Raw genomic sequence first — 17,917 nt, 5'->3', positions numbered from 1 at the left:
TGTCCAACTGTTTGGTTGGCAGGCGGGCGAAAAGGCCAAGCGGCCTTTGCATTTTTGGCGAAGCCTCATCTATGAGTAGGGATGAGGTTTCGACCAGTGATTAAAAAAAAATAAAATCTTTTAAACACTCATTTGACATGCCCCTGCTCATGTGACAGAGTCACATGAAGGGACGTTTTCATTATTTTTAACATCTTTATTTTTTATTTTAATAATGTTCAGGTCCCTGAGGGAGCTCTGTGCCTCAGGGAGCTTTTACTGCACGCATGTGCGATCTTCCGTGCTTGGGTTCCTCTAACTCCCCCCCTGGCAGTGTTGAGTGCTGCAACGCACGTTTCAAGTTGGCTGGTCGTTAATTGGCCAGCGAGCGTGAAAGTGCGGCCAATGCCCGATCGCGGGTGGCGGTCAGCTTGCCGACCGCTCCTGAGCCCACCCGACCACCGGAAAAGCCTGGCCTATATGTACAATGAGCTAATTTGAAGTGTGGGAACTTCCATTTACATAGAAAGCATGGTAGCAAACAGTGATGGGATGAATTAATAGTTAATCTGCTTGTTTCAAGATTAGGTTGCAATCTGTTTATTTAGTCTGTAGTCCTATGCTCACACATGTCTTTGTGTCATCAGTAAACACCCGAATTGTTATCCAATACCAATCATTCACATCATTAATGATGATGGTTAACAAATAGTCCTATCATGGATCAGAGGGAGTAGCTAATCTAAGCTTCCATCCCCTCTACCACCAGTGTACTGTAGCTGCAGTGTATACTATCTACGAGATCACTGAAGCAACTTGCCATTGCTTATTTGGAAGAATCTCCTAAACCCATGCCCTCACCAGCCAGAAGGACAAGGGCAGCACCTCCAAGATTCAGTAACAGTCACCTATCTTCCTGATGTGAATTTACATTGCTATTCCTTCATCATCGCAGGATGAAAATGCCTAACAGCATAGTGGGAGCAGTTTGACCACACAGACTGTAGCAGTTCAAGAAGGCCCACCACCACCACCTTCTCAATGCAACCAAGCAATAAATTCTGGTCTTTTCAGTGACACCCACAATCCAAGAATTAATTAATAAGTGCATTAGTCTGTGCAACACCTTTAAAGGTGGTTGAAGCCTATATTCCTGAGTCCTCCAATTCGATTATACGAGCAATGCAGTTATGATGGATCGTGCGCCAACAGGACACAGTGTAGCTATCCCAGTAACTGTAACTAGAACAGGGGATTTGGCATGACTAAATGTTTAGCCACAGTGGTGACAAGCATGGCAGTGAAGAAGCAATTGCCAGCTCTGTATCTGGAGTGATTACAGTAACTACTCATTCCGTAACATTTTAACCTGAAAATTGCAGGAAGCGGACACCCTGATAAACAATTAGTGTTTGAGGGCTGAATGATCTATAATGATAAATTTTGCTCCAGGTGGATATTTAGCTTCCCCTCCAACCTGCAGTGCACAGTTCCCCTCGCTCATAGCAATGATGATCCAGGATGTATAACATCAGCTGCCTGTGTAGAGATCACAGAAAGTTTCAGCCTGTGCTTCAGGGCACAATTCTTAATTACAGGTCGTCCTTAACATTTGATTTTTTTAGCACTGAATCAGTATGAGACATGTTGTAACCAAAAAGACACTAAAATAAAATTACCATCAACTTTCTTTCCTGAAGTGACTGTGTTGCCCACACTATAGAATAACTTGGTTAAGACTCAAGATTGGAACCCACGCATATGATCTCAAAGTAATTGGAGACTAAGGCTAAAGGTGATTAGCAACTAATGCATGCATTTATTGAGTGATTTTTTAAAATAGAGAATTGTGTGTTTAAGATATGTATTTCCATAGCTTCAGGCTCCATGGATGTTCTGTGAACAAAGGGATTTCATTTAACGATTACTGCATGTAAAAATGCAGTGAATTATCTTTACCCAGCTGAATAAGCAGTAACTGTGGAAGCTACACAGTACGTTACCTTTACCTTGCTGAATAAACAGCAATTCCAAGGAATTAACAGTGAATTATTGTGACAAAATTATATTTTTGTCTGTATTAGATTATTGGTTTGAATTCTTTATGACTGGAAAGAGTACAAATAGTAATGCTTCTGTGGGCTTTCTCTGCACAATACGGAGATGCACAGTTTTGTTGGAACAGGTAAAAGGGTGATTAATATGAAGCTAGGTTTAAAAAAATGATTTTAATCTTTTAATATCATTTGAATGTAGAGGCATGGAGGTGTAGCTGTTTCTAAGTATTTTGTAGGTTTCTGTGTCTTTATTTAAACCGGATGACATTACCTAAGAATAGTTAACCACCTAACTTAATTCCTGGAAAAACAGAGTTCTTTGAGCTTGGGTTTTGTTCTGTATATCTTCTATCTGAAATGATAGTCCATGGGAAAATTTACCTCAAGCTACTCACCACCCAGCAGAAAGTCTATGTTGATTTGACTCCATGACTGTGTTTCTCAATGTGAATATTCATTTTCCAAGTTTTAACATATTTGAAGAGATATATCAGAGGAGTGCCTTTCTTGTTTAGATGTATTGTGAAGGACAAAGTTTTGAATATATTGGGTTGATTTTAACTTGATGCATGTGGTGAGTGGGGTGTGGAACAGGAGGGAGCCCCAGGGGTATCTCAGTGTGAGCCCCAAACCATTTTAACTTCTGGTCCTCATTTAAATATCCATCATTGTTTCACGCCTAAACTGGGTGGGTATGACTCAAGATCAGGCAGAAGCAGAAATCGCATTGGGAGGCAAGGATTCTACAATGGAATGGTCTCCAACATGAAGTAAGTGCTGGTAAGGAGACACGGGTAAAGGTGCCAGTGTTGGCAGGAGAGGCCCAAGGATACCACTTGGAGCCAAGGGGAGTACACCTGCTCCTCCTAGCCCACAAGGATTCCTCGTAACAGTTTCAACACATACCCAGGCTCCTTCTGGTGGAGTCATGATGTTCCATAAATGGAAATAGACAGTCTTTGTGACAGAGATGACGTGGAACCAAAATCTCAGCTCAGAGATGAGTTGGATGCTGATGTTTCAAATAGTCTGCTTCAGCCTGAGAAAGTTGCCCAGGCAGAAGGTAAGTGGCAGGATGCAGATTTTTGTAGCAGAACCAAAGGCAATACTTTGGTCTTCCTAATGCTGGAGGAAATTGTGGCTCATACAAAATTGTACAGAGGCATTGGAGAATTTTCCAATTTTCTGTGAGTTGTTACAACTAGTCCCTGGGTGAGGCTCCCCCAGTTTGTTATGATCCCAGATGACGTACCCGAAATTGTTATGCTCTCGGTGAGGAGGAATGAACTGGCTCCCTTTCTTTATTCAAACCCCTCGGTTGGTCAAGGCAAATATAAAAAGGTTAATATAAAAAGGATCCATTCCCTCGTGGATACCATTTCCCATTCCAAATGTATTTGTGTTTTAAAAGGAGCTAATTTAACCTGGCTTTCTTGAATCAAAGAAAGAGTGAGTTTTAGTTACTAAAATGTGAGAAAAAATAACAAAAACACAACATACATACACAGATTAGAAATGAGAAGCGAGTCCAGAAGTAAAGGTTAAAAAACAATTTATGAATCAGTCTTTGGCTTGTCTGTGAGGAGTAAATGCCAAAATAATATAGCCGTTAGGTTGGGTGATTCCAGTAGAGCTGACTTTGGCCGTTGAGCAGTTGGTTTGGATATTCTTGGCCCTACGGGTTAGCTGAAAAGAGTTGTCCTGTTTCCTTTTTGACTCTGGCTTTGCTGACTTATGACTTGCCTCCAGCAATCAGAGAGAGAGGACTTTTTTTACCTGCAAGAATAGGGGTGCCTAGTTGGTGTTCTTTAGCTGTGACCTTTACAACACACCAGGGCTGGAACACCAAAACTAGCACAGAGACCAGGGTTGCAGTTGGCTTTTAACCACTTTTTTTTGTGTATTCCTGGAGGGGAAAAAAGCAAACATGTCTTTGGTCCAGAGACTGCTTTCTTTCAGCTAACATCATGTCCACAGTCTGGGATATAACTCACAGGAGGTTGTTCCTGCTGAGATGGTAATCAGCCTTCATTATCTCTGCATCCACAGGAGATTACAGTTCAGTTTTTGCATTGCAACTTTTCCTTTGAAGTGTCCCTGTCTGAAGTAGGCCTTGACACCTTTCCGTTCTCTGAACCAGTTGGTCAAGTGTAATGTCTAAGCCAGCTTTTGCTTGCATGTCCCTTTTTTAAAAAAAACATGTCTTATTTAAAAGTTTCATATGTCCATAAGTAATTCGGGGCTATGATCCGTGGTCATGACACTTCCCTCAAACGACAAATGAAATGAGATTCATTTTCATTTCATTACAAAAGGAGAGAAAAAATATTAAATATAAAACAACCATCACACTCAAACTCTCATTCCCCTAGCTTTGGTCAATATTATCTTTTCAGTTCTAACTGGGTCTCTAAGTTCTGGACAGGGCATCTGCAATCACATTTGATTTCCCGGCAATGTGGGTGATTTTTAGGTGGCAGGTTGGAGAAGCAAACTCCAACGCAATAACATGGAATTCTGTGTCTTAAAATTTTCCACTAAAGTTAACGGGCTGTGGTCAGTATAGACTGTGGTCTCTCTGTATCCATTTCGGACGTATATCTCAGTGTTTGAGCGCCTATAATAAACTGAGGGTTCCCTTCTCCACTGGAGTATTGTTTCTGATGCTTGTTTAGTTTTTTGGAGAAGTACCAGATTGGTCTCTATCCCTGTTTCGCCTTCCTAGAGGAGGACAGCCCCTGCTCTGATGTCACTCGCATCGATAGCTACTTTAAATGCTTGGTTAAAGTTCGGAGCTGCAAGCACAGGCCCACCTATTAAAATAGCTTTCAGCTTTTCAAAAGCTGTCTGGCATTCCTCAGTCCATACTACCTTTGCTTTTTTCTGTAGTAGGTCTATCAGTGAGGAGGCTACTGTGCTGAAGTTTGGGATGAACTTGCAGCAGAACCCACACATCCCAAGAACCTCATGATTTCCGATTTTATTGTGGGAATGGGGAACTGTGCTACTGCTTATACCTTGCAGCCCTGGGCAGTACTTATCCTTGGCCCACTACGTGTACTAGATAGGTCACCTGAGCCTTAGCGAACTTGCTGTTTTGCGAGATTGATCACTAGGTCAGCTGACTGTACTCTCTGGAAGAAGGCTTCCAATTGCTGAGTGAGTTTCCCACTGTACACTAGGTTGTCTAGGTACACTATGCAATTGGCTAAGCCCACCACTAACTGGCTCATCAGCCCTTGAAAGGTGGTTGAGACATTTAGGAGTCCAAATGGCATGACTCACTGGTATAATCCATCTGGAGTTACGAAGGTGGAGATTTCCTTAATGCGGGCAGTCAAGGGACCTGCCAGTATCCTTTGAGTAAATCTATCTTTGTAATGTAGGCTGCTTTACGTACTCTATCTATGCAGCCTTCCAGCCGGGCTATTGTGTAGGAGTCAGCTCTGGTCACTGCATTAACTGTTCAATAATCAATGCAGAACATTGTGGAGCTATTTGGCTTGGGCATGAGCACAACGGGGGAGCTCTGGCTACTGCTGCTAGGCTCTATTAGTTGGTGCTCCAGCATGTACGTAATCTCCCAAAACTGGGCCAGCTTTTCTGGGCCTAGATGATAGGGATGTTGCCTTATGGGAGGAGACTCGTCCACATCCATATCATGTAGAGTTAGTGTGGTGCAGCCGGGCTCGTCTCTGCAAAAGCCTTTAGATGCAGTGAGCAGCCTCATCAAGTCTACTTGCTGTTCTGCACTTAGGTGGGTGAATAAGGAGTCTAAGTTCACTAGTATCTCTATGTTGGTTAGCTGGGTAGTAGGGGGTTCAATGTGGGCCTCACCCATGTCTCCCTCCAATTCATCCCCACTGCTACCTTGTCAGTGGCAATGAGACACCTACTTGTCTCCTTCTCGGCTGGGATATTGCTTTATCATGTTGATATGCCACAGCCTTTGCTTTTTCCCCCAATCTGGAGTCTCAATTAGATAGTTTACTTCCCTGAGCTACTTTTCTGCTCTGTAGGGGGCCACTGAACCGGGCCTGTAAGGGTTCACCTGGTATTGGTAGGAGCACTAACAGAGGTTAGTGTTACTGTGTTAACAGGTTCAGGCCCTGGCATGTTTGTCTGTTTCTTCAGAGCTATCTGGGAGATTTTCTCAGGCCACATCACAGGCTCTCATGAGTTGCTCCTGGAACACTGTTACTTGGTCTAACACGGAGACTTCCTCATTCTGTTCTGAAAACCGCTCCTCGATTAGTTTCATAGGCCCTCGCACTTGGTGCCTATAAACAAATGAAGTAAAACCGGTGGGCTCATTAGCTGAGTCCCTGGTAGCGAACAGGAGTAAATCAAAATCTTTATCTGGGGGTACTCATGGCAGTATGCCCTGATCATTGTCTTTAGGGTCTGGTGATATCATTCTAGCACCCCCTGTGACAGTAGGTGAGTTGCTGAAAACTTCAGTTGGGTCACACCCAGGTTATCCATGACTTCCTGGAATACTTTGGACATGAAATTTGAGCCCTGATCCGACTGGATCTCAGTGGGCAGACCATACCTGATAAAGAATTGGGTCAATTCCCTCACCACAGTTTTGTCAGATACGGTTCTCAGGGGAACAGCCTCTGGGAAGTGGGTAGCCACATCCATGATGGTATGGACATACTGGAAGACCTCTATTGTTTTGGGTAGGGGCCCCACACAGTCCACTAACACCTTGCTGAATGGTTCCCCAAAAGCTGGCACATGAATCATAGGTGCAGGTTTTGTTTTTCCCACAACCTGGGCAGTGTGGCAGGTTCTGCAAAAACCTGCATCTGTTGTCTTCATGACCTCAGTGGGCTTTTCTGAGACCATTGGGGATACTATTATCTTTGATGCTGCCAGGTCATTGCTGAGGATAACTCCCATGGTCACTGGTCCTGACACAAGGTTGCACTCCAGTTGCACCTGATGTAAGGGGATGTACCCTCCTTCAACTCCCTTTGCCAACACCTTGGCACTTGCTGCACTCTCTGGTGGGAAGGTCATGCCTTTTTCCCAAGCAGTAGAGTTTGGCTGGCCACTGTAACCTTCAGTAGCACTACAGACTTACTCCCCTCACCCTAGGGAAATGCGGCCACCCTTCCTTTGGATACAAAATCCTTGTAACTCTCAGGGATTTGTTTAACCTCATCCGTAATCTCAGGAGTGCCTCTGTAGGGACTCACAGCTGCAGTCAGAGCCATAACCTGGTCTGCTGTGCTCTGACTGACTCCCATTCTCTACACAGGGGGTATGGGTGCCAATAAATCCCACTGTTTTTTCCCCCCATAACCTCCAGCAGTTGGCCCAGACATGTCCTACCTTTTGGCAGTTAAAACAGGCTTTTTGGCCTCACCTTTTATCTCAGCACCACCCTTTCTGTCCTGAGGAGGGCACCCAGCATTTCCCTTTCTCCCATGGGCACTAAGTTTCCAATCACTCCCTCCACCTCTGCTCTTTCCAGCTGGTTGGGGTGACTAGGGAAGGGTCTCTTCTAGGAGAAGCATTTGTGGATCAGCTCAATCATCAGCTAGTGTGGTTGGCTGCCTGCCTGGCCTCTGTTACTCTGTTCCTCTAGGTGTGTTCTTATTGGGAAGGGTATGGCGTTTTTAAGCTCCACAAGGAGAATCATTTCACAGACATTTTCATAAATGGCTTCTGTTGAAGTGCCCACACCCAGTGGTCAAAAGCAAGTTCCTTAAGCTTTTCAAATTCCAGGTACATCTGGTCAGGCTATTACCTGAGGGTAGGAATTTCTGACGGTACACCTCTGGCACTAACTGGTACACACTTAAAATAACCCTTTTTGCTACCTCATTGTCAGTGACACTTCCTTCAGGCAAGGGGGAGTAAGCCTCCTGAGCTTTCCCTGAAAGTTTACTTTGTAGTAACAAATGTTACTCAATAAGAGGATGTGGTGAAAAAATTAATCCAGGCTGGTCTTTTAGTTAAAACTGGTTTATTTTCAACACAACTCCTGAATACTGCTAACTTCCTATTAGCTTCCACACAAAGTGTTCCAGCTGTACCTTTTTATTCTAATTAGATGGGATCATTAATGCCTATCACCTGTTTAACTAGCAATTGGTTTTAACAAAGCGATTGCCATATTAACAATAAGGACCTATTTTGGACCAGCCACTTTAACTGCTGTGCTAACTGCTTGAAAGATAATGAAGGCTTCCACCCATGCTTCATCAAATTTAGGGATTAAATGAGCAAACCAGATTGCCTCAGCACTTAAATCTGAGCTAGTGGTATCTTCAAGGAACACAGTAGGATTCCTGCCCCTCAGCTCGAGCTGTTTTAGTTTTAACTCCCTTTTCTTCCCTCCGCCCTGAAATTCTGCCTCTTCTCCCTGTGCCTTTTTCTTTGTTTCCCTTTCCCTCCCTCTTTCCTAAAATTCTCTCTCTTTTCTCTCCATGCCCTTTCCTCTTTCTCTTTCCTTTTATTTTTCTCTTTCCTGAAATTCTAATTTCTGCTGCTCCAATTTTATCTCTCTACCACTACTCTATCTGTTTTATCATCCTCAATATCCACCCGTAGACCGTTGGCCACCCCTTTTAAGATTTTTGGATTTCTGGCTTTCGGGCAAAATTCTAATCCTAAATGCCTTGCTAAATATTTTAACTGTTCGAGGGACAGAACTTTTAAATCCTCAAAAGTAACTTCCCCTAGAAAAGCACTGGTGTCAAATGTGAACATTTCTACACTTTAGTAGCACAGGCTCAAGAAAGCCTTGTTGCAATTTTTAAAAATTGGTTTCAAAGGAACAATTTACTTCCCCCACTCTAATTATTTTGTTTTATTTGTGGCAACTATTCCTGCAATGAACCCCCAATTTGTTACGACTAGTCCCCGTGCAAGGTCCCCCAATTTGTTATGATCCTGGACTAGGTACCCCATGCTCCCGGGTGAGGAGTGATGAACTAGCTCCCCTACTTATTCAACCCCCTCGGTTGGTCACAACAAGGTTAATTTAAGAAGATCCCTTCCCTTGTGGATACCTTTTCTCAGTCCAAATGCATTTATGTTTTAAAAGGAGCCAGTTTGACCTAGCTTTCTTGAGTTAAAGAAAGAGTGAGCTTTGTAGTTACTAAAACGTGGGGAAAAATAATAAAAATGTAACACACATACATATAGATTAGAAATGAGAAGAGAGTGCAGAAATAATGGCTAAGAAAAAGATACACAAATCAGTCTTCGGCTTGTCTATGAGGAGTAGATGGCGAAATGTTATAGTCTGGGATATAACTCACAGGAGACGGTTTTTGCTAAAATGGTAATTAGCCTTCATTATCTCTGCAACCACAGGAGATTACAGTTCAGTTTTTGCATTGCATCTTTCCTTTGAAGTGTCTCTGTCTGAAGTAGGCCTTGACACCCTTTTAGGTGCGACATTTCATTCTCTGGACTAGTTGGTCAAATGTAGTCCACATAGGAATTTTCCAGCAAGTGGTTACTTTACAGTCTAAGTGAACTTTTGCTTGTATGTCCTTTTTATTAAAAAACACGTCTTACGTAAAAGTTCAATATGTCTGTAAGTAATTCAGAGCTATGATCCATGGTCATGATGGAGCAAATAGGCATTACACAACTTTTTCCATTCCTATTGGTGAAATAGTCCACATATGTGAGTCCAGTTTCCACATGTACACTGGTGGCACCCAACTCTACGTTTCTACTACCTATCTTGAACTTTAATGCCCCTGTACAATTTTCGATGGGCCACAATTTCCTCCAGCATTAGGAAGACCAAAGCATTGCCTTTGGCTCTGCTACTAAAATCTGTGCCCTGCCACTTACTCTATCTTTCTGCCTGGGCAACTTTCTCAGGCTGAAGCAGACTGTTTGAAACATCGACATCCAATTCACCCCTAAGCTGAGATCTTGGTTCCACATTATCTTTGTCACAAAACTGTTTACTTCCATTTATGGAACATTACTCTCCTTCAACTCTACACAACATCCATGCTAATCAGACATTCTTCACATCCAAATTCAGCTATTCAGTCAGCTGTGACTTGGTTAGTAGCACTCATACCTCTAAGTCAGAAGGCTGTAGGTTCAAGTCCCGTTCCAGAAGATTGAGCACATAACTCAAGGCTGACACTCCAGTGCAGTACTGAGAGAGTGCTGCACAGTTGGCAGTGCCAACTTTCAGATGAGAAGTTAAACTAAGGCCCCATCTGTCCTCTCAGGTGAATGTAAAAGGTCCCATGGCAATATTTTGGATAAGTACAGGTGAGTTGTCCTAGTGTGCTGGTCAATATTTATCCCTCAATCAACATCACAAAAACAGATTATTTGGTCATTACCACATTATTGTTCATAGGAGTTTGTGTTTCACAAATTGGCTAACAAATTTCCTACTTTACAACTGTACTTGAAAAGTACATAATTGGCTGTAAAATGCTTTGGGGCATCTTGAGGTTGTAATAGGCGCTATATAAAGGTAAGTATTTTTTTTTCACTTGCCTGGCTTCCCATCCTCCACCCTCTGTAACTTTCATCTTGTCTAAAGCTCTGCTGCCCATATGCTATCTTTCTCCAAGTTCTTCCTGCCCATCACCAGTTACTTGCTGACTTATATTGCTTTCTGGTCCCTGATACCTGATTTTTAAAGTTCTCATCCTTGTGATTAAATCCCTCTGTGAGTTCACCCCTCCCTATCTCTATAACATCCTTGAGTTCTACAAGCAATCATCCCCCCACCCGGCCACCCAACCTTGAACTTTCTGTTCCTCTGTTTCTGGCCTCCCTCCTTTCACTCCATTATCAGCAGTTGTGCCTTCTGTGGCCTAGGCCCAATGCTTTGGAATCTTTTCAAATCCATGCCCCTTCTCCTCCTTTAAGACTCTCCTTAAAAGGAATTGCTTTGGCAAACTTTTGGTCACCCCTCCTAACATCTCCTTGATTTGCTTGGCATTTATGTTTAATTATGCCCTTGTGAATTGCTTTGGAACATTTTTCTATGAAGGCGGTAAATAAATGTAAATTCTTGTTCCTTTCTTGTACCACTCAATGCTAAGAAATCAACATCAGTGGATTTTAAAAAATTTATTTTTTCATGGGGTGTGGGCATCACTGGCTGGGCCAGCATTTATTGCCCATCCCTAATTGCCCAATCCTTAATTTACCTGTGAGTAATCCTTATCCTGCTGATTAGGAATTTATATAGTTACACAATAATTCAAATTTTAAATTAAAGTTTGTGAGAATATAATTTCTCTGTCTTATGGTGCCTATTCTGCATCATTTTCTATTCCTATAATCCTTAGGTTAGCTGATAAAGGTTCCATTTCTTTTTTTATTTTATTCCTCTGACTTGTTGTCTTTAGCTCTGTCTCCGCCTCAGCTCCAATTCTTTCTGCCTTTGCATGCTGAGAGTTTTTTGGATCCTCTGTAAAGGAGGCTTTATTTGGGCCCAAGGACAGGAAAAATCCCCTATTCTCTGTGATTGCTCACCCAACGCTGTAAGCCCATCCCTCCTGCACAAAAATAAAAGGTTAAACTTATAAACCTTGATTTGAACTGAATCTGCCACAACTGATAGGGAAATAGATAGACCAGACACATATTGTATCGAGGAGTCTTAAACATTGTGCTGAAAAACTGGGCCCACCAACACTGGTCTTCCGCAGTGCCTCAACAGATCAGTTGATAAAAGCAACCACTTTGTCATGGCCCAGCCCCTTTCCTTCACTGCTCAGCTATATGCAGTATCTTAAAGGTCAAGGGTAGGTGTATTCTGAGCTTCTCAATGAACACGATTGATATCTGAATGGCCAACCAAAGCTGGTCTCCCATTGTTTAGGGCTTCATCCTCGCCCATAAGGTCTTGACATTCACAAAGGCCTGATTATCTCAAATCCAACAAAATCCTTCTTTGATGTGCTGACATTGGTTAGATTGCAAAATTAAGAGGGGGAGGAAAGAAATTTGTACTTAACACAATTTATTTAGGAATGTTATTCTAATTAAGTACTCTGCCTTAAAGGCAGCAGAACCTTTGAGGACATGCACAATTAACGCAGCCAGATAGCAGGACATGAAAGGAATATAATGGTTGGTAGCAGCTTATTTCTGTATCAATCTGCAGTGATGATGTGGCCAATCCTCTTGTGTGAATTGTCATGCATTATGGACATGGGGCCACATTGACAGAAACTGGCTGCTTTAACAGCTGTTGGCAGGACAAGCACTGACCCAAAGTAGAACTTAGAAGCACTTAAGCAAAAATGAAAACTATGTATAATTATAGAAGATAATATCAGGGAGTGATTGTCAAGGTTCCAATTTAATCACATGATTTTGATAATGATTTTCAACAGCCTTATGCTTTCCTGAGGACCAAATGTGTAAAAGAGCTGTCAAGTGTAATGTTGACAAATACAGCCAAACATGTTCTGTTCTGGGTCTGTTAAGTTAGCTAATTTCAGCCAGAACATCAATATTATAATTGGCTTCAGCATCCCTGGGCTAAAGGGTGGAGAAATCACCCAGCATCATGGAAAAACCCCACTGGAAAGTGCACATGTGTGACTGTCACATAAGGACAGATCAAATTTAGCTATGATGCTCTCCTTAGTTGAATAGTCTGCTGCTACTCACTGTCTACACTCACACATAAGGAGTGGTACTTGTTGAAGTAATGAAGGGTTGCTGGTGGTCATGGAATTAGACACTATCCAAAGGAAACCCTTGAAGCGGGGAGACGAGGAAGAAAGTTGAAAAGAAATGGCTTATTTCCCTCTTGTTAAAATGTTACCATTACCCTGCTTCTTCTAATTCTATCTTGGTGGCATTACTTTAAACATGAGCATGTACAGCGCCAGGATAAATAGGCAAGAAATAAAAACAGAAAATGCTGGAAATACTCAGCAGGTCTGGCAGCATCTGTAGAGTGAGAAATAGAGTTAACGTTTCAGGCTGATGACCTTCTGTCAGGTCATCAATCTGAGACATTGGCTGGGATTTTCTGGCCCCTTCGTGGTGGGTCCCACTGCGAGAGATTCGGTGGTCCTGCCAAAAGCCTCTTAATGTTTGACAGGACCGGACGATCCTGGTGGCGGGCGGGGCTGGAAAATCCCACCCATTAACTTTGTTTTTCTCTCCGTTCTGTTGCTGCCAGACCTGCTGAGTATTTCCAGCATTTTCTGTTTTTATTTCAGGTTTTCAGCAATTGCAGTATTTTGCTTTTATGTCAATAGGCAAGAAGCTTGGGGAGTATTTTGGTGAATTGTTAGGAGAGGAATATGACATGAGGCATCAAAGGAGGAGATTCCAGCAAAGGAGCCATAAGCATTAGACAACAGATCTTGAAAACCTGGGGAAATGGGTAATTTCAGAAACTTGCATGGAATGAATTAAAGGGAGATTTCAAATTTATTGAGCAGACAGGTTCGGAAGGAAGAACTCAGCGACACAGGAAGACTTTTGGAATGATGGACTTGCCAGGAGGATGAGAAAAAGAGGCCCTCCCAATCAAATTAACATCATTTTCAAATTTAGTTGGAATGTCATTATAGAGTATGATGTGGGCGGTACGATATAGGTTCAGGCCAAAAGAAGATGTCATTCAAAAGTAGTGGTGGTAGAGATTGTTTCTCTAAAATAAATCTTAATTGGAAAGAGACTCCCTCTTGAAACAGTTCAACAATTAGCTGCAATCACTGGGAAATTGTTAATGATCCAGTGATGTCGATAGAAATAGAAAACTACATTGTTTTAGAATTTTCTAGTTAGAATCCATTGCCATGGTTACTTAGCCCTTGCCAACTGCACGTTTTGTGATTTTCAAATGCAAGAAGCAAAATTCTGTTACAAAACAAATATATATTGAAAATTGACTGTGAATGTTGTTGGGAATAACCCTGAATTATGCCAACATAAAAGCTTGTTATCCAATGGAGATAAGATTAGATTAACCCCTATGGACATATTAATAAAAGATTAACTGTACTGTCACAGATGAGCTGTGCAGCTTGACCGCTTCAGAACAAAGTACAGCTATGACCCCCATTGTTCTTATCTGATGAGAAGGGGGCCACCAGGGGTATTATAGAAATAATAATTTTAATATCAGAAAATTGGACACTTGGATGCAGCTTGTTCATACCCAACTGCTCAGTTCAATTACTCAATTAGCTGGGAGTTGGATTGAAGAGAATTCCAAAAATGTAAACTCCCGAAGTTGCTTTGGAGGTGATATGTTTGCACAGCAAGATATTTGATGGCTATTTGATAAAAGGTGCCTTTATCTGCCAAATATCTAGGTTACTGTGGTAATCCCAAATGTCAAACAGAGAACTTTGTCACTGTACTTAGGCTTATGAGAATTTATCATATTTCAATAGATGACCTCCTTGACTTTGGAAGACAGAAGAATAAACACTCTACCAGCCTGTGGCTGAGCCTATTAACTATTAGACAGGTATATTAAACATTTTGAACAGCTAAATGAACAGGACTGCACATAAACAACCTGCCATAATTTTCATGTGGTGAGTTGCATCATGATGCAAAACAGAAGGACTAGCTGCAGGGTGTCTTCCGCCAGATTCCCTACAGCTCTTGCTTCCTTTGTAGCCAACGATTTGGACACTGAGAAGAAGTGGGCGTCCAGGTCATTTTTATGGCAGAAATGGTCATGGATTTGAAGATTGCAGAGTTCACTCTTTAAATATCTGCCATTAAATCCATTTCAAAGATAACTAGGTGAACTGAAGGGGTCAATGAAGTGACGTAAAAGAACTTCGATAAGGGCTTGCTTTCAAGCAATCTAAAGTCACCATGTGGTACTGCATCTTTTAACCATTTTCTAGCAGGCAACCAAGATGAACACATACTGCCACAGGCAACCACCTGAAAAATGTATAAGAGTTGAACACGTCCTGGTACTGGAGATCAAGAGTACGGCCAGTGGACAAAGTGAGAATCTTGCTCCACCACACTTATACAGCAAGATCTGATGATTTTCAGGCCTAGTGAAAGCAATGGCTCTTCATTCAAGTAGACATTAGCATATAAAATTAGTCGCTTGGTAGTACAGAAGTTGAGGGCAGAATCTTATGGTCCCGCCAGCAGCAGGAGGCTTGGTGGGCATGGGAGCTTAATTTGGCAGGAGGCCAAAAATCAGTTTCCTGATGGCGGGATGAACTTCTACAGTGATGTTCTCGGGGCTTTGAAAGTGGGTGAAAGGTGTGTCGAGCTTCCTGACGAACAATGACGGGAAGCCCTTTTGCATACATTAGGAAGTCATGCATGGTCATTAAAAAGCCAGTTCACCAGAATTAAGTTCCCTCTCTAAATTAAGTTCCTCACCAGTCAGAAATTAGAGCGTTTGCATTTGCGACTACATGTAAGTGGCGTGCATCTAGCGAGGTAGACATTTTCCTGGGCTTTGAAGTGAGTGGCTGCTGCTTTGGGCTTCCTGGGGAACGCTTACAAACATCAGCCTCTTGATTGAGATTGGGTGCCGGTAGGCGAAGTTGCGCAAAGGCTGGACAGGGGAAGCAGGACCAGTGGGGAAGGGTGAAATAGAGGCTGGACATGAGAGACAGGTTAAGGGTGGGAGGGTGGGAGGCTCGTTGTGGAAGGAAGACCGGCTGTGTGGGGCAAGGAGGGAGGTTGTCCAGGGAAGGAAGACAGACTGTCTGGGGCAGGGAAGGAAACAGCGAGGGAATGCGAGGGTGCAGCAACGTGGGATAGAGGGAAGGTCCATGCTTGTTGGGTCTGGGGGTCCTGTGGTTGGATAGGGGAGGGGGCTTCCGGGCAGGGATGGTGGTAGAGAGATGATCCTAGAGGGCGAAGTTGGTGCTGTCAACAGTGGGGTCTTGGGGCTGAATTGAGGGCACTGGGAAGCAGAAGGAACAGTCACAGTAAGACGGGGGAGTCCGATGGCAGGACCAGGGTAATAGTCGGGTAGCTGAAGCTTTCATGGGGTGGGGGGGCATGGAAACAGACGAAACAGGTGGATCAGATAATGGGAGGGGGTCAGGGTCAGGGTGGGCATAGCGATGGAAACAGGTAAAGGCTCCGAGAGGAGAGAAAGCATGCAGGCGTTGATGGCTATAGGTGCAAGGCTAATGGCAGTGGGGGTTGGGGGGAGTGGGGGGGGGGGAGGGTTCAAGGGTGAAGGGGTGTTACAGAAGGGAGAGAGACAGGCAAACTTTACTTATTTTCTCTCACTACCTGTCCTTAAGCAGAAGGTATTTTGAAACATTTTCAAAGCATGCTGTGGTGTGTTTCTCAAATCGACATTTTGTGTGATCCAATTTACTTAAAACGCATAGAAAATGTGTATTATGATTAACTCAAAAGGTTAGTTTATTTCATATTTAAACCTGGGGGGAGGAGTATTTGCAACATCTCACTCCACTACACACACACACACACAAACACACACACACACACACACACACAAAGAAAAGTGGGGGGATAGAAAAAAGAGTTTTATAACTATGGATAGTAACAGTACAAGAACCACAGAAATGAATATTAATTCACGTGATTTCCAGAGTCAGAGTCCAATGGGGAATTCTTTCATGTAGGATTTTGAGTTCACTGACTGAAGACTGGGGGAGTAGAGTTCACTTTACAGCAGGTGTTCATACCAGAGATGAAGTAGGTACATAGAGACTGGATTGGTTCTGCAAGTGATGGTAGAAAATCTTCTAGCAGAGACAGGTATAGAGGTGTAGGCTGTTGTACTGCCTGGAGATCTGTTTCTTGCTGGTTCACCAGTAGGATGTTAGCAGATTATCTGTGAGGCTAAAGATGTAGGGCAGAATTCTTCCCTTGGTGAGGATGCTTGGCAGGGGTGGGCAGGAGCGGTCAAAAGGCTGATCGCCACCTTCAATCGGCACCATTTCACACTGCCAATTAAGGCCCGTCCAGCATGAAACGCGAGCGGCAGCGCTGAGCACTGCCTGTGTGAGGGTTGGGGGGAGGAGGTCAAGTGGGCTGAGTGTGAACTTCACGCATGCGGGGGAGTGAGCGCTTCATAATCTTCTTGAGGCACAGAGCTGCCTCAGGGAAATGAAGGGATATTTTAAAAAATGAAAATTTAATGAAACATGTCCCCTCATGTGACTCTGTAACATGAGCAGGGACATGTTATTAATGAAAAATTAAAGTTTTTATTTTTATTTGCTTTTGGAAACCTCATCCTGCCCGTGGATGAGGTTTCCAAAAAAATGCAACGGCCGCTTGGCCTTTTCCCCTGCCTGTCAACTGCTAGGTTGGATGGATGGCGAAAACTTTACGTTAATTGATAAATTAATGTCCTTAACAGGCCTTTTAATTGTCGGCGGGTGCACTGCTGGCTCTGGCGTGTGCCAGCTGACTGAACTATTGCGCGACTGCGCATTGACGTTGGCAGGCTCGGCCGACACCATCGCACGTCATTTCATGCTCGAGTGGGTCAGGCGCGTGCCTGCCAGCCGAGCGAAAATTTCTGCCCGTAGTGTTTAAGCTGTCCAAAAAGGCCAGAGGCTTGGGTCATGTGACATGTCATTTTAATGGCTAATTGTAGCTTAACAATCAGTTTCTGTGCTTCTGTCCAGAATTCCATTGTTACTCCTTAGGAGAGAGACGAAGTGGCTATTAGCATCTCTCCGGTATAATGAGTATTGGTCACTCTCTTTTGTAATAGTTCCGGTTGGGAAGCCAATTCATCTGCACGTCCTCTGCATTCATTGATTACAAATGTTACGTACAATGAGGTGTGAGATTACACCAGCTGAGCAAGGAATTCTTTTGTGCTTGTAACTCCTGGCGGTAGCTTCCAGCACAAAGGACCAACCCCATGATCATGCGACTTGACTTGTAGTAGCCATTGTTCTTGGTTCAACAGA

Source organism: Cetorhinus maximus, chromosome 8 (assembly GCF_964194155.1).
Source record: "Cetorhinus maximus chromosome 8, sCetMax3.hap1.1, whole genome shotgun sequence".
Lineage (NCBI taxonomy): Eukaryota > Metazoa > Chordata > Chondrichthyes > Lamniformes > Cetorhinidae > Cetorhinus > Cetorhinus maximus.
Note: the sequence above shows the minus strand (reverse complement) of the source record.